At 36.1% G+C, this 18,830-nt stretch overlaps 1 protein-coding gene across 1 annotated transcript in view; it reads left to right on the top strand.

Annotated features, from left to right (window-relative positions):
• Positions 1-18,830, top strand: part of GRM1 (glutamate metabotropic receptor 1) — a 359,847-nt gene that overhangs the window by 293,744 nt on the left and 47,273 nt on the right.

Genomic DNA, 18,830 nt, shown 5'->3' on the forward strand with positions numbered 1-18,830 from the left:
AGTTAGATTACCTGCATAGAATGCAATAGATGGAAGAAACCAGTTTGTTATTAAGTGTTTTCATAAACTGTCAATGCTGTGTCAATTCTAATTCCAGAACTATCTCATGCACATAGCTTTACACAGCTATGAATAGATGGACTTGAGATGACATTTATTTCAATACCATGAAAATCTGAAAATCTGAACCAGAGAGGTTAATAATAGCTAATAATAACTACCACTTGTATATTGCTTTAAGGCTTACAAAGCATTATAGGAATATTACCCCCTTGAGATCCTCATGAGATCCCTGTGGGATAAATGCTATGATTATCCCAATTTTATGGATGAGGAAATTGAGGCCAAGAGAGATTTTGTTTTGTCCAGAGTCTTAAGAGTTTCTAAGTATCTGTGGCAGGATTTGAGCTCACATCTTCCTGTTTCTGGCACTTTTTTTCACTACATCAAGCGACTTGCCTAGGTTTGCAGTGGTAGTAAGAGCGGGAATCAAAACTTGAACAGCCTGGGCCTTAGACATCTAAACCCTTCTCTCCATTCACAATCACCACCTTAGTTTTCACTAGAATGAAAACTCTTATCGCCTCCTGCCCAGATTATTGCAACACTCTCCTGTTTAGACTCTTGGCTTCCAATTCATCTTCTGAAACAGCTGGCAAAATCATCTTCCTAAAATATATGTCTAACAATGTTAGTACTCAAATTGCATCAATTTTCCCCTCTCTCTTCTAAGTTTAAAGTACACATTCTTCAGTTCTTCATAATGACTTCAGTCTTTTAGTCTCATGTCACATTGTTCCCCTTCTCAGTCTACGTTTCCATCAAAGTGGCCAACTTGCTGTTGCCCTAACTTGATATTCCACTTCCTGACTATGCTTCTATGTAGACTCTATAAGTGAACCTCTTCTTAACCTAGTAGACTTTATAGTTGCTTTGAAAGCTCAGCTCCTACGAGATTTTCTTCATTCCTTCAGTAGATTATTCTGTTTCCCTGCTCACATGATCATAGGTCTACTCTCCAGGGTCTATATACTTGATGGCCTCATATGTGTAGCTTCTTGATATCTCAGGAAGAGTTTCTTTTTTGGAGGGGATGGGTTTTATATCCCTCAGGTTCAACAGAGTGCTTTGCAAGTAAGCTAGACTTTAGTTATTCAAACTGATTTGGATTGTAAGTGGAGTGGCTATTACTTCATTTACTCCCAGACTCTAACATCCCACAACTCCAAGGAAGGAGGGCAAGGAATTTTACAATTAGGAGAGTAATTCTGATCAAGAATTCACTGAGATTCAGTGAATTTCTTTGGGTTCATAGGCTCTTTAGTTAAACTAGAGTATTAGACTTTTTGTTGTTAATATTGAATGCTTGATCATTATAACATAAGTATTGTGATATGTCCTACATTTTTTCTACCTTATCTGGGCAGCAAAAATCTCCACTTTATAATTTTGCAGTAGAGTCTGACTCTTCGTAACTCAGTTGGAGTTTTCTTACAAGATACAAGAATGGTTTATCATTTCCTTTTCATTTTACACATGAAAAAATTAAGGCAAACAGGGTAAATGACTTGTTCAAGGCCACACAGCTTGTGTTTGAGGCTAGATTTGAATTCAGATCTTCTGACTCCAGGCCTCGCTCTCTTTTCGTTGTGCCACTTTGCTGCTCCATTTTAACACAGCAGCCCAGAGTCAAATAGCAATGTCAGAGAAATGTCCATTCATCGTGAAGGATTCTATCCAGGCTCCCATTAGTACTGGAAATTGAGATGATAACAATTTACTTGAAGTCCAACAGAGTGATCATATTTTACAAGGTTACAAATCCACTCATTGAGTCATTAGATTTTTTTTATCAAAGCATATAGAGGATACAAACAAGTATAATCAATGATTCTTGATCACAGGGAGCTCATGATCCCTTTGTAGAGACAAAAAATAACAGTATAAATCAAATAACAATGGAAGCCAGATATAAACCACCTTCTATTGGCAAGTACTGTGGTAGATTCTGGGATCAAGAGAAAAAATTGAAATAATTTGTGACCTGTACATGTTTCTGTTCTATGAGAGCATACAATATGTATGCAGATTTTAAAAAGTGTAAGGAAGAATGGAGCAGTAGGCATTGTAGAGATAAGGGAAGACTTCATGGAGGGGGTGGTCAGATGAGCTAAAGCTTGAAAGAAGGCAAGGATTCTGGGAAGAAAAGTAGATAAAAGAGGGCTCTCTAGGGGGTAAGAAGATAGGGATGCAAGTGCTTGTAGGGAAATGGTATGTGTACTTTGTGTAAGATTTAGTTCAGTCTGACTGGAATACAGAATAAATAAGGGACTTATGAAATAAAGGTGGAAAGGTAAGTGGGAGGAGATTGTGGGGAAACTTTACATTTCTGACTAAGGTACATGCAGCATACTTTTTTTAAAAACAGGGAGCTATTGGAAGTTTCTGAGCATAGAGTGACAATAACGCATAAACAAGAAAATTGTGTTTTACATAGCATATTTTGACACCTGTGTGCAAGATGGAATAGAAGAGACTGGAATTAAGGAAACCAACAAGGAAGCTAATACAATAGTCAAAGGATGGTATGAAATAGAAGGATGATCATATGAATGTAGACAAAGGGATGAATGTGGAAGTGGAATCAGCAGGACTTTACTGCTTAGCTATGAAATATGAAGGAGATGAAAAATCTAGAATAATTTCAGAATTATTAACAAGTTACATTGGGACAATGGTGTTCTAAATAGAAATTGAGAAGTTTGGAAGAGATGTAGGTTTGTGGGAGAAGATGATGTTTCATTCAGTACATTCTGAGTTTTAGATATTTCTCCATGTAAAGAAGTCTAGTAGGTAGATGGAAACATGGGCCCATGGTTTAGGGTAGATAATAAGATTGGATTTATACATTTGATAGTTGTCTGGATTGAAATGATTCCCAAATCCATGAGAATAGATAACATTATCAAGAAAGAGCATGTATAGTGAAGAGCAGAAGATCCAGGTCAGAACTTTGGAAAAGAGTTATACTTGGTGGGGTGGGGGGAACTAAAAAAAGTAGATGTGAACCATCAAAGTACACTGAAAAATTGCCATGAGACCACTTAAGAGAGAATTTGGAGGAGAAGTATTACAGGAAACCAGGGAAGGAAAGTATTCAAGAATAGGGAAGAATCAACATTTTTCAAAGTTAAAGATTAAGCTGCATGATTAAAAAATTCCATTAGATTAGCAGTTAAATTGATTGAAAGAGGAAAGAGTGAATCAGTAGACTGGAAGAATTAGAGCATGGATTTCAAAGGGTTGAGGAGCGTATTGTGAGGAGGGGGAGGCAGCAAGTTTATGTTTTATACTGATATTTTCTATACAAGTTCCTCTTTCTAGTAGCTTTGTAAAGAATGAAAAGAGAAACAATGGACAATTGCTCAGAGGAATAGCAAGGCCAAATGAAGGATTCTTTTACGAATAAGAGACACTAGAACAGGTTGTAGACAGCTAATAAATAGGGGACAATTGATGATGTTACAAGAAGTATAGATGTGACTGACCTAACATTATTTTTCTTTCTGTTTACAATGGAAAGCTTAGAAAGCCTTTTTTTTAAACTTTGGATGCAATATTATATGAATTATTCTGCATTACTAAGAAAATATGATGGGCATTTTCACCAATGTGGGCTCATTTTCAGTTACATTTTCTAGATTTCCTCTAATTGCTTTTAATCATTCAGTTATTATTGGCTAAATACCTGGGTTGAGTTCAATACTATAAAGGTCATGAAATAAGGGGGTAGGGAGAAATTCCTGTCTTTAAGAAGTTTACAACCTGTCTGGGGAATGTAGGAAACTCTTGCATTTGCAACAAATGGTCCTTCATATAAAGGGCAGTGTTTCTTGTGGAGATTCCATGAGTCCCAGAGAGGTTAGGAAGTTGCTCAAGGTCACACAGCTAATTTAGTCTAAAATACAGATCTTTGGACATCTCAGAACAATGTTCTTTCTATTATACCATTCTACTATTAGCCATAGCTTATGAATATATTCTTAAACATTTTTAATTCACTTATTTCAACTTTGTTTTCTCAACTAGATTGTAATTCCCTTGCAAAAAGAGGCTATATCTTACAACTATCTTGCAAACTTGGCACAATGCTGGGCAAAGAATGTGAGTGTATTTCCAGAAGCAAGTTATTACCTGTTCTGGGGTACTAACAAGTTAAATACATGTTAATACTTCAGAAATTCATTCCAACTGTGGAAAAAGCAGTGGATTTAGAATCTGAAGACCCGAGTTCAATTTCTCACTAACTGAATGTGTGAAAATGGCCAGTGATTTAAACTCTGCTTTAGTTTTCACATTAGTAAACTGGGCACCATCATAATTGCCCTATCTGCCTATCAGGTAGAGATCATAAACTGGGCACCATCATAATTGCCCTATCTGCCTATCAGGTAGAGATCAAATGAAAATGTGAGATTCATTAACCATCATGCTGCTCTATGATATTCATTTGGTACCTAATCATCATTAGGCACTATCCTGCTTCCCTAATATACTTAAATTTTTCATAATAGGATTATTTGTAACTTTAAATTCACAAAGCGATATTAGAATTTTCATCATGTGTTACCACTGACCATCCTAGTCTTTTCCAAAGAGTTTTTTTTAAAACTTTGGAGCAAATATCAATAAAGCAGGATGGTGCAGTGCTCTGGGGAAAGCCACTTGGCCTCAGTCTGTTTTAGTTTCCTCACCTCCAAAGTGTGTATCATAATAGCACCTAACTCCCAGATTATTGCGAAAATAAAGTGAGTAACATTTGTTAAGTCTTCTGCAAAGCTTAAAGCTCTACATGAATGCTAGTGAATATTATTATTAGTGCAAATACCTACCAACTTGGAAAAACAAGAATGAAACAGATCAAGATCAGAAGCCTTATGGTCAAGGCTACAGAGACTGGTTTAAATGCTATATATTTCTACTTGTCACATTACTTCAAAGTAATGTGAAACCAGCTAAGAGTAAAAATAATAAGCTTTGGTAGTGCTTTAAGTTTTATAAAACATTTTATAAACCAACCTTGAGAGATAGAGATCAAAGAGATTAGCATCATCCTTTTACTCATGAAGAAAGTCTCAGAAAATTAAGTTGCTTGTAGCCATGCAATACTACAGATTCACAGAATCTTAGATTTAGAAGAGACTACTCAATCATCTAGTCCAGGGGCAGGGAAATATCCAGTTGGAAGGGGAGGGGAAAGGGGACTGAAAATTCAATAAATTAAGGGGTGAATTAAATGCTTAACCAAATATAGCAGGCTAATTTTTAAGTTGATAATTTTGTATGATCTGCAAATAATTTTATAAACATTCAAATGGGAGCAGCTAGGTGGCACAGTGAATAGAGCACCAGCCCTGGTGTCCAAAGTACCTGAGTTCAAACTTAATTACCTAGCTATGTGGCCTTGGGCAAGTCACTTAACTTCATTTGCCTTGCAAAAAACAAAATAAATATTCAAATGTCCTTGTTAAAAAAAAAAAGGTTCCCCACCCCCTTGTGTACTCTATATAATAGGAAGTAATCACTAAAGTTAGAGAAATGTTAATACAGCAGATAAAATTTTTTAAAAGTATATTGTGGGTACACTTTTTTTTCCAAGTGATCTGGTTGTTAAATATTTACCAAAACATCCTGATTTCTACCTTTGATGGGTAGGAACACCAAATTAAATGGGGCAGGGTAGGAGGAGGGAAGCAAAGAACACCTATTCAAAAGACTTCCTATTTGAACTTGATAACTAGATAACTAAGCTCAGCTGTTTTCAATCTGTTCTTGTTAGTATACTTGAAATTTGCTACCTTAGGTCAAAGACTCAGATACCTTAACCTAGTTATAGCTTTGCTAGTTAAACAAGCAAAACAATTAGGTGGGGTAGTGAGTGAATAGAGTACCATTCCTGGAATCAGGAAGAATCATCAATCTGAGTTCAAATCCAACCTCAGACCCTTCTAGTTGTATTACTCTGAGCAAGTCACTTAACCCTGTGTGCTTCAGTTTCTCATTTGTCAAATGAGCTAGAGAAAGCTAGCTCCAGTATCCTTGCCAAAGAAAATCCCCAATGGGATCCCAAAAAGCTGAACACAACTGAAAAAAGACTCAACAGCAAAAACAAGCATTTTTATTTTTTCTATTCTCAACAATTATTTTAGTTTTAAAAATGAATGTTGAAGATTGTTTTTGAAAATAGTTGGAGAAAATGAAGTATAGTTTTTAAAAATTATTTTACTTGTAAAAGGGGCTACCAAAAACCTCACTGCTTCAGATTTTATTTCAGATATTATCATTTATTTGCAAAGCTTGAATAGCAAAGACTTTTGCAAGGCTTCTAAACGTTATGGATAAACATCTGTACCAATAGATGTGAGGAAACAGAATTAACCTGGGCCTACTTTCAATAGTTAAAATTTCTATCATTTATTTTTGCCTTCCTTAATTGGGTCACCTCTGATGCTTTACAAAGTTTTTATATTGCATTTAGTTTCTATGGAAACCTTTATTGGGTTTAATTTGCATGGGAGTCTCAATTTGATTGTTAAGGACCCAGAGCCCAGATTGAATAATTTGGGAATCAATGTATCTAATTTAAAAGCAGTGAGGAAATTTCTCCACCCTCTTGTCAGTTTGTCCTAGTCTTTAACAAAGAGAATATCACTACTTAATTAGTTGAGGATATAAGGGACTTAGTATTGCCATAGTGCTGACTGACCCTTCAAAGTCTAACTTCTAAATTGGTCACTTTAGGATAGTCTAGTACATGTCCTGCTAAATCCAATCATTCCTGACCCTCTCCCTCAGTTCACCTTTGTGGATGCTAAAAATATTCATTGACGTACATCAAGTATTCATAGATAGAGGATTCACTTTGGAGTCAGATAGATCTAAGTTTCTGTCCTGATCCCTCTGTCCATGGGCAAGTAATTCATTGTCTGGCCTCAGACGAATCTCTAAAATTATTAAGTTACAGAAGAGCTGATGATTTGCTTTTTTAAATAACCAGGCAATATCAAGACTACATGATTGCCATTTCTGGGTTCATATGATTCTCTCATGAGGATTAGAGCAATACCCAAGCTTCTCCTCTTGCATTGTGGTCCAGTGTAGCTGTGTACTTGTTCTTTCTCCAATGGATACAATGCTGTCCAAAATGACCCAGTCTCTCTTCAGATTCCACCTCAGACATGCCAGTGTGACCCTGGGTACATCAATTAGCCTCTTTCAGCATTAATTTCTTCTTCTGTAAAATGTGGACAGTAATAACCATTATGGAGATTGGTGCCATTATTGTAATTAATATTATCAATGTAAACAAGGTAAATGAAAAGCACTTTACAAATTTTAGTTTTCTATATAAAATAGTGCTATTGTTTTCATTACAATTAATGAGTCCTGATCCAACGTTTTTAAGTAGCACTTTTCCCCTCCTAGTACCACATGGTTCTCTCTCTCCAGGAACACCTTGACAGTGTTACCTAGCTGCTACCATCAATTAGGCCATGTGGCTAAAAGGTACTGCCACTGCCATGCCATAGCTGCCATTAGTGCATCCCTGTGAGAAAAATTTGGTGGATGAACAGGCTTTTCTGCATCCCTAATTCTCATTCCCCCCAACATACAAACTGATCCAGAGTTGCAGTTGGCTTCTAGCTCCAGTCAGTACTCAGCAATCTGGCTGGCTCTGCTCCCTTTTTATAGATCAAGTCCAAAGAGTTCAGCTGAGATCACTTATAGCTCTAAATCAATCAAATTAGCCCTGAATGACGAGATTTAATCACTCCTCCATGAGTCACAGATGGACTGATCAGCCACAGTTGAATACACTGTACCTTGACCCCAACATTGTGATGTCATTGGTCCTCTCTGAGTACATAGAATGAACAACAATAAACAGATGGTGCTCCTAAAGTGGCTTCATTGAGTTATCCTCAATGATTTTATTTTGGTGTTAATGAGTATCTCCTACCTTCCACAGAGATTATTCACATCTCAAACAGGTGTTTCTTTCCTTAATCTTGTTAAATTTCCCAGACTTACTCCTGACCTTTAAAAACAAAACAAACAAACAAAAAACCCAATCCTGTGATTTCATTGGTATAGCAAACTTCCTCTCTCTCTCAATCCATTTTACCCATGAGTTAACCATAGCGCAGCAGGATTACTAACTTGTCTGAAACCCAAGGTGGCAATTAACAGAGGATTTGAGTCTAGGTTTTCTGACTCAAAGGTCAGATCTTTTTTTTTTTCCACTGTCACCCTTCTTTTCCAGAACTTGGAGACAATTCAAAGGGGAGGACAAAATGAAAATAAAAGCTTTCAAACAGAATAAGGAAAGGATAAAGGAAATGGAATTACTAAACAAGAAACAAAATGAGGGAAGATCTAATAATCTTATGGAAAATTATAATTAATCTATCTTTAGGCCACTATAGCATGAAAAGTTTAGCTTACATATATAAAGAGATTCTTGATGGTCAGAGTTGTTCAACCTTAGGATATGTCTCTAACAAAGTCGGTGAGATTCCCCTTTCTGAAGTTTGGACTTCATTAGTGATGATAAAGATAACTATCATTTATATAGAGCATTAGTTAGAACATTTATATAGCACAACCAGGCTGAGCTCTTTAAAAATATTATCTGATCTGATCTTCAGAAAAATTCTGGAAGGTAGGTACTATTATCATCTTTATTTGTTGGTTGAGAAAACTAAGAGAAATAGAAGTTAAATAACGTACCAAGGCTACCACTGGATTTGAATTCATGTCTTCCTAACTTTGGGTTTAGCAATCTATCCACCACACTACCTGCCTAGCTATCAGTATAGGTAGTGAGTCCTTTAACCAATATAGTATAATCCAAGGAATATTGAGGAAGTAGGACAAAGATCCTGTCCTTTGAATTCCTTTCATTTAATTTAATTTAGCATGTTTTAGTTGCCCAATATGTGACGATGACAGGTCATTGGGTCTGCAATCAGGGAGACCCGAGTTAAATTTAGCCTTAGATAGTTACCAACTATGTGACCTTGAGTAAATCATTTAACTTTAAATTATTACAGGTTGACAAGGTGTTACTCTGTCTTTCCACCTGTCATCCCTTGCTCTTGACATAAAGCAATTCATCTGCCCATCTTTATTCCTTATCAAGTATTGGGGAGAGGGGTAAGGTTGGGATAGAAAGGAGGTAAAAAGGGAAGGAAGGCTCTTCTCAGTTTGTCAAGTAACAATCCTCACAAGGGCAAAACTAGTTTACATGGCATAATCTCATAGCATCTGTGTGCTTCATAGTTCAATCTATATTTTATAACTCCTTCAAAGGAGAAATAAGTAGCATGAAATTAATTGGCCAAAGATTATTTTTGTTTTTTGGGACATAACTCTTGGTGCAGGCTCATAATCCTAAATACCAGAGAACCTGAGACTCAGGAATCTCTTGAGGTTGAAAGTTGTGAACTGCAGTGGGCTAAGATGTGATTAGATATTTACACTAAGTTCAACAAAAATATGACAAGACCCCAGGAGTGAGTAATCCCAGGACTGAGGAGTCTATTTAGGGGAGGGAGGCAAACCAGCCCAAGTCAGAAGGGGATCAGATCAAAGTTCCTCTGTTAATCATAATGGGACTATGTCTTTGACCTTTCAAACTGAGAGAGGGAGACACAGTTTTGTTTATTTGTTTTTAAGAAAACTCTACCCATGAATTGACTTTGAATACTATTTAATTTACCAAGGCTTAAAATTGTCTTTCATCTTATAAAAATTGAATGAAGAAATGAAAGCAATAATTACCAAGTATTGAAATAAATTCCTGAGATAAATATTAAAAAAATAGTCCCTACCTTCAGGATGTTTACATACTAATGGCAGACACAACATACTAAAGGGCCTATAGGGCAAGGAAGGAGTCTTCTAAGTTACTAAGATGGTGAGTGATATATTGAAGAATAAATTTACACATCCTATCCAGAAACAATTGGTTCTTGTACTGCTGGTGATGGGGGAAGGATGGGGAAGGGAGAGAAGAAGAGGAAGTGGAGGAAATGAACCAAGAAAAAGGAAGTGAAATGAAGAAGTGAAGCATGTTTAGGGCTTTCCTGAAATAATGCTTTAGGAGAAGCAGTTATTCTTTTAGGACAATAGGGCCACAAGGTCAGAAGTTCCTCCAGACCATGATTTCTGGTATTGGGGGGGGGGGGGTGCTGAGGAGATACATTAAGAGGAATGAAGTCAAATAAATAATTATTTCCCATTTGGATTCCTTATTTCTCCACTCCTCCCCCAAACCATTTCTCATCTGCTTTTTCTTGGTTCATTAAGGTGTTTGTGAGGAGAGGGGAAGTATGGCATGGGAGATAAGAGAAACAAATTTCCCAGTCAATATTTCTTTCTGTTCTGCTCCATAGTAGTAATTTATGATATTGCTCAGTGCAGAAAGATACTTTCAAAAAGAAAAAAAAAGAAAAAAAGCAAATGTCTGAAAATGCTCTTAGTATGACTACCAAACCAACTAAATTATTGAATCCACTCCAAAGATTTGACTTCAGGCTTTTTGTCCTTGTGTCTTCACATCATTTTCCCATTGACTCTCTGCTTCAAACTCTGGACTTTCTTGGATTGAAGACAGGTTGAGGCAGTGAAGGAGAAAGTAATTCATGTAAATGTGAGCAATCTGCAGTTGGACTGACTGGAGATGCAGAAAAGATTAATGAAAAAAGAAAAGGAGAATTTTAAGTCTTTTCAAGGTCAGAGTCACTTCAAAACAAACTGAAGAAACAAGTTTGCCTCAGGGTTTTCTCTCCCTTTGTTTTGTAGACTTTAGCTTGGCTTTTTCTGTTCTCTTGATGCATTCTGTGATCTAAAGCCTATGACATCTTGGATGGACCTGTCCTCTTCTCCATGTACTTCTCATGGGTCTTGCCCTCCTCCATCACAGTAAAACTTATCTATCTTTCAACTCAGAGTCCCCTCTGTTTTCAAAATGGTCATATACTATAAATTAATCTATGGAGAGAGTCCTGTAGTTACTAATTTGTTCATGGAGGAGAGACAGTTCATTCAGATATCTCATGCTTTTTTGGCCACACCACCACTCTTCTTTAATGCTAGTCACACCCATAATACTTTTTAGGATAAGGTAAGTGCAATTTAACAATAACCTTCAATCCCATCTCCTCTCCTCTCCTCTTCTAGAAAGAATACATTGGCCATTGTTGACCAAAGATGGAAATAGTGGACCAGACAGTGTACCCCACACCACTGGCAGGTTCTGGAATATGGGAGAGGAAAGATTTCAGAAGGTTCTGTCAAAATACCTTATAAATTATAACACCTATAATGAGTCAGTCAATAAGCAATTTTTAAATGTCCAGGCATTATGCATTAGGTATACAAAGAAACAAATAGTTCTGGTCTCAAAATGCTTATGCGCTAATTGTGAAGGCCATATGCAACCATGTACAGTGTATAGGAAGTCATCTTAAAGCAAAATAACCAGGAATGGGGAGAGAAGAAGTGGGGAATGTATGTGACTGTGACTTTCAAAAAGTAGGATTTTTTGAAGAAAATCAGAGTAAATAGAAGCTGACAGTGAGAAGAAAGTGCATTTCAGGTATGAGAGACAGTGAAATGGTTGTGTGTAAGGAATGGCAAGAAAGCCAATAGAGAGAGTGAAGTTTTGTGAGGTTCCAATGAGATCATGTATACAACTATATGTACAAGATATAAATATACAAACTTCAGTTTTATATAAATGTGGGTTGTCATTCTTGTCATAATTCTTGAAGTGCCCTAAATGACCTAGACACATCATTTTTCTCAGCCTCAATTTTCTTATTCATAGAACAAGGGTAATTTATAAAGATTCCTTCCAGTTTTGAATATATGACTCTATGATTCTTTTGACATATAGGATTGCTGATTTTCACAATTGGAAGAGACCTCAGTAGTTATCTAGCCCATCTCGTAAACCAAATTCATATGGAGTTATCCATGATCTACAACAGTTCAGTTAACTCAGTCCTTCAGAGAAATATCTATCATTTAAGGAAGATAAAACCAAGTTAGAAGGGAAAGACACCCAGAGACCTTCAACCTCCTTGGACATATTATTCTACCATGATGAGGACCCCATCTCTGACTTCTTCCTCAAAGCATTGCCATATTCTGCAAAACCATTACGGTTAAGGTCAGCTTTCAGACAGCAGTATATCTATATGCAGCCTCAGCTTGGGAAAAACTGCTGCCCTCCTCCAGATTACTGATTGCAGATGCTGCCTTCCAATACCCCCCCTTCCCAACAATAAGGCAGCTGCTATATATTTCCTTGCTATGTTAATAGGCAAATTTGTGAGACTAGTTCTGGGAATTGTTTTGATATAGACAAAGCCTTACTGAATCCCTCAAACCATTTCCCAAAGTTGGTTATCAACTATCTATACCTAGGACCAACCCTGCATAAGAAATTCTGAAATGCCAGCTGGCACATTCTGCAACCTCAATGATTTTGTATGGTCATTTCTATTAAAATTTCACTCGTTATCTATAGTATTAATTTTACTGAGAAGATTTATGTATGACCCACTCAATGTCCTCCAGTTATTTTAAGATTTCATGTGTGTTCAAGCATAGACACATCGATCCCATCACCTCCCTACCCCATCTGGGAAACTTTGTTAGGATAGCCATCAGATCCAGAACAACTTGTCCCTTTCCCTTTAGATCACAAAGCTTTGTGACCTTGGAGCTTATTGAAGTTTTCTTAATCCATTATAGGGCCTTTAGTTTCCTTATCTGTAAAAAAAAGAGCAGTTTAGATTGGATGAACTTCAAGTTTAATATTAGCCTATGATTGACTGGATCTTTCATTTTTCTCCCCCCACCCCAATCCCCATACCCCCTTTCCCAACTATAGATAACATTCAGCTTCTCTGCTGTCTGTGGCATACTAATGCTTTATAGTCTGCTCAGCTCCCCTGGATGTCTGCTCATGCTGAGATCAGAGAAAATGCCAGGAATTCTAGTCTGCCCTTTTCCTGATTCCTCCCTTAGGAGATGAGGCTCTGCAGGCAGAGCAAGTCACACTGGGGCCTCTGTTGTTTTCTGACTCTGGTGTAACAGAGTGGACACAAAGGTTAAAAAAAACAATTGGACATAATTGGGCCTGTGGCCAATCTAATCAAGAGGCAAGGCAGATAGTCTGATAGTCTGAATTGCCAAGATCTGAGAGAGAGAGAATCTTATGGTCCTGTCATTTCCATATAATTCTCATATACATATATGCACACAAATATACACATTTATATACATACATACATATATACATATATATAAACACATACATAATGCAAATAGTATCTGAGAATGGTGATATATAAACTCCATCTCTGATCAATTGGTTAAATGTAAGGCTTTGAGAGAATAAGAAATATTATTTTTCAGTTGTTTTAGTTGGGTCTGACTCTTCATGATCCCATTTGAAATTTTCTTGGCGATTTTATGAAAGGATAATCAGGTCAGGAAAGGTTTGGAGCTTAATGCATGGTAGTACATGTATAGGCAGTATAATATGAGAATAGAGAGCAGGGGTCCACAGATTTTTATAAATGACCTACTTGTAAAATCAGTAGTTTGTAACATGTCACTTAGGTTGTATGTCTTATATTAAAAATTCGTTAATAAAGCTCTTCATTTTCATAGCATCATTAGGCTCTAACTCAAAGACAGTCTTTGGACCTAGTTACTTAACTATATTTCTTAGGTCCACAAAGACTATTTTGATTGAGCTAACAAATAAGCCTAAATCTAAGATTTTAAAAGTATGAGACTTAAATCATCTTCTAACACTGATTAGTCTTATAGGACAAATTACTGGGCTTCAGTTTTCTCATTTTTCAAAATTAGTGGGTTGGGCTAGTCTTAGGTCCTTCTCTATGCCAAATTTTACATGGTTCTAAATAGCAGTTGAGATAGACTTCAACTTTTAGTTTTAATTTTCTAAAGAGGCTGTCTAATGAGTAAAGAGAGGAAAGAATGTTGCTATTCTACATATATTTTAGTGCTCTTTATAAGTGATGACTAGTTAATACAACTTGGCCAACAGGCTTCCTGTTGTCAAACGTCAATCAGAGTTGAAAGGGTTGAATTAATGACCCTTATTGGGGCAACTAAGTTGCATTGTAGATAGAACACCAGACTGAGAGATAGGAAGACTCATCTTCCTAAGTTTAAATCTGATCTCGGATACTTACTAATTGTGTAACCCTTGGCAAGTCACTTAACCTGTTTGCCTCAGTTTCTTCATCTGTAAAATGAGCTAAAGAAGGAAATGGCAAAGCATTCTAGTCTCTTTGCCAAGAAAACTCCACATGGGAGTCACAGAGTTGGACAGGACTGAACAACAAATTGGGTGTCTGAGTTCAACCACAAGACAAGAACAAAATTAGCTCATTTTATGGTTTACATTTCAAAGAGTGAATATTCAGGTCAATAATCAAGGAAATCTTCATGGAGGATACAGCATCTGAGCTGTATTATATGAGGAATTAAAGGACAATGGATTTTAACAGATGAAAATTGAGGGAAAGGTCACTTTTAGAGCATTCCAGACAGAAGGAGCAAAGGCAGTGTGAGACAATTATAGAATATAGTGAACAAGCAAAAAACTGATGGTTCTGGGATCGAAGACTCTAGGTGATCCTACCTCTGAAGTTTCCTACCTATATGACCTTGGGCAAATCATTTTACTTCCCCAGTCTTCATTTTCCCAGCTTTAAAATGAGGGTGTTGGGCCAATTGACCTTTGAAGCCATATCCAAATCTAGATCTATGATCCTAAGAGAAGAATGCACTTTGAATGGCAAACTGTAGCAGGAAGCCACACTGAAATATTTCGAACATAAGAGTGAGATACATACATGCATGCACACACACATATATGAATTTTGCATGTGCATTCATGTGTGTGTAGGTATGTGTATGCGTAGTGTGCAGTAGATAGCGCACTAATCCAAAATTAGGAGTACTTAAGTTAAAATCTGACCTCGGATACTTGACACTAGCTGTGAGATCTTGGATAAGTCACTTAATCCCGATTACCTAGTACCCAGGACCATCTCCAGTTATCCATATCTGGTCACCGGGCCCAAATGGCTCCAGAGGAGAAAGTAAGGCTGGTGACTTAGCACAGTACTCCCTTACTCAAATCCAATTCCTGTGCATGTCATGGTATCAGCTCCCTGATGGCATGGTCTTCTTTGATAAAGAAGGACAAGCATCATAACCATCATCATCATCATCATGTATACACATAAACACATATGCACACATATATACATAAATGTATTATGAAATCTGGACAGAAATATGATGACTGACAGCAGTGGGAAAAGAAAGGTGAGGAGAGAGGAGGAAAAGAGTTGGGAGGTTCAATGAGGAGTTCATTACAGAAGTCTAGGAAGGTAATAAGGACTCACATGGGTATTAGTAGAAATATCAAAGAGAGAACAGACTTGGGAGCAATTGCAGAGTTAGAATTGACAAGACTGACAACTGAGTAGATTGGGAGTGAGAAGAGTAGACCAGGAGTAGAGATTGAAAAGTAAAAGTAAAAAATAATACCAAGTTCTTTTTAAAGGTCTCCAAGGAAGTATTTTTAAATCATTTCTGTGGTTTAATTATGATTGTGATGAAGAATTCCATGAAGACATATAGTCTTAGCCTGATTGATGGACTAATGATCAGAAAGTCAGAGGAAAAAAATCTTTCATCTCATTACCAGTGCTCAGAGTCATTGAGTCACCCCAAAGGTCTTTCTTGTTGGAGTGAAATGATGACTGGTACCCCTTAGTTACCATAGTATAACCTTGGAACTTAACCTCTCAGAGGAATAAGTAGTCACATAATAGGTGACAAACTCCTTAACTGATGTTTACATGGCTTATTGAATTTCCTTTAAATAGAAAAGGCCATGGATAAAACCCTTCTCCTGCCTTCAGTTTCAGTTTTCAATCAGGGGGCATATTTTCCAAGTTACCATATTGGAGAGGAAATGCTCTTTGCAGATTTGTATATTTTATCAAATTTAAAAGCATGTTGACATATCCAAATGGGGGGATAGAAGGAACTAAAATAGGACAAAACCATATTTTGTGATAGTAGCATGAGTACATATGATTTATTTTAGCAGATAAAAGAGAATGGGATGGAGTGACAGGAGTCAATTCCTGAGCCCACAGTGAAATTAGACCTTTTTCATGGAGACAACAATGCCAATTGATCTTTCATATGAGATCTTTATTACAGGGGTGCTAAAGTATTAAAGCTATAAATCAGAATTCTCACTCATTAACTTATTAATTTTAAAAATCACTATTATGATGTCACTAAAAAAAGGCAGGTCCTGTCTCCAATACATCCTGAATATGTGATCAACAAATTATTTAATTTCTTAGTGTCCTAGGCAAATGCTTTGTTGCAGTAAAATCCTCCCAGACCACCAATAGTTTTTTTTTTCTGAACCTCCTCCCATGGGGAGTAATTTTTGGAGAAAAAAGATCTGCCATCTCTACCACCACCAGCCAGTGGGCATCTGCCACCGATGGGCATATGTTGCAACTCTCATCTTCTCAACAGTCATAGCTACTGAAGCCTCAAAAAAGAAGGTTCTCTTTGCTCAAAGTCCTTGGCACGGTCAAATCATTCAACTCCAGAATTAGTTATGATTTTATTGTAAATTGTATTAAATGTTACATTAAAGAAGATGCTTTGTTGCAGCACCCTAAGGAACACTAGACTTTTGGTCTGATTTTCAATCAAAGCTTCATATAATATGCTCCTTTATAAGCACAGTGTTTTGCATGTGGTAAATACTTAAATTTTTTTGTTCATTCATTATTCCTTTTAGAGAACTTTAAGATCCTTTTAGAGAACTTACTAAAGATTAGTTTGCATACTACTTTCATTCCCTTATAAGCAATCATTTTATCCTTCTGTGTAAGAGTCCACAGAATGTCAGCCTAAAAGAGGAAGATTGATAGACATTTTTAGAGCACATTATAAACTGGTTTAAAAAAACTATTGAAAATATGTATTAGTCATTTAATAATAATTACTACAGGCTGACAATAGGTGCATGGCATTGGACTTATCGAATATAATTAAAAGTAGTTTACCTCCTTTTGGAGCCTACAAAACAGCTAAGATGAAAAAATATAATAAAGGCTGCCATGAACTTTAGCCTACAATATGCCATCAAAGAAACATCAAGCCAATGATTATCATGTGAAGTTATACATTGAAAAAAGAAAACTTTTAATAAATAGTCATAATGTAGTTTAAGATCTGATACTGATAAACCTCCTTCTTTTCATATTTATTTTTTATTAGTTCATTTGATAGTCTTGACTTCTTGTTCTTCCAGATAAATTTGTTATGGTTTTTCTAATTCAGCAAATCATTTTTGGTAATTTAATTGGAAAAGCATTGAACATATAAATTAGTTTAGACAAAACTGTCATTTTTATTATATTGATTCTGCAACCTATATATTCTAAAATTTTTATAGCAGCTCTCTTTGCAGTGGCAAAAACTGAAAATTGTGAGGATGTCCATCAATTGGGGAATAGTTGAACAAATTATGGTACATGATAGTGATGGTATTTCTACCATGCTATAAGAAATGATGAGTTTTATGATCTTAGAAAAATCATTGACAGATTTGCATGAAATAATGAAGAGTGAAATAGGTAACACCAAGAGGATGCTGTAAATAGTAAATACAATATTGTTTTAAGAATAATTTGCGGGGTGGCTAGGTGGCGTAGTGGATAAAGCACCGGCCTTGGAGTCAGGATTACCTGGGTTCAAATCCGGTCTCAGACACTTAATAATTAATTACCTAGCTGTGTAGCCTTGGGCAAGCCACTTAACCCCATTGCCTTGCAAAAAAAAAAAAGAATAATTTGAATGATTTAAGGCATTTTGAATATTATAAAGATCCAAATTAGCTACAAAGGACTTATGAAGGAAGATGCTATCTGTATCCAGAGAAAAATAAATAAATAAATATATAGAATATGTCTGTTCATGCATAAATACCAGACCCACAGATACACACACACACAGATTTATATCTAACAATAACCATCTCTGGCGTGGGGGGAGATGGAGGAAAAAAATAAAAAATAAAGCTAAATGATAACTCTATTATATATTTAAAAGGAATAGCAAATTGTATATAAAAGATTTGTAGTTTTGTGTACAATCATCTTTTCCGCAATCTATGTTATCAAAAATACTTGTTTTATTTCTTAAGTTCATAGTAAAATAAATTAAATTTAAAAAAAAGAAAAAGAATTTGTAATCATTACTCCCAAAAATTACAGAATGATTATTCTCATGGAGTCTAGGCTTGGTCATTAATGGAAATGAAGCTGCAACACATTACTACAGATTACAAAAAACTTAGCACCTACATAATACCTAGCAAAACATGATCTGATGCCTAGAATTTGCATTAGCAGCTCACTATCTTTCACAAATGGAAAGATGACAAATCCCCATGTTATAAATATTGGTCTCAAAATATTCTTGAGAACTCAATCAAAAACCTATATTGCCTGCAAAGTATCATTACTAAGTTAGCTATTGTATACAATTCCCTGAATACAACATTGTTCTATAAAAATGTAAGCACAACATTTTAAATTGATGTTATGTCAAATACTTATAATCTTCAACCTCCATGAAATGAAAAGCTTTCAAGTTATTGAGATCTAGCA

The sequence above is a fragment of the Macrotis lagotis genome, chromosome 5, assembly GCF_037893015.1.
Source record: "Macrotis lagotis isolate mMagLag1 chromosome 5, bilby.v1.9.chrom.fasta, whole genome shotgun sequence".
Classification (NCBI taxonomy): Eukaryota; Metazoa; Chordata; class Mammalia; order Peramelemorphia; family Peramelidae; genus Macrotis; species Macrotis lagotis.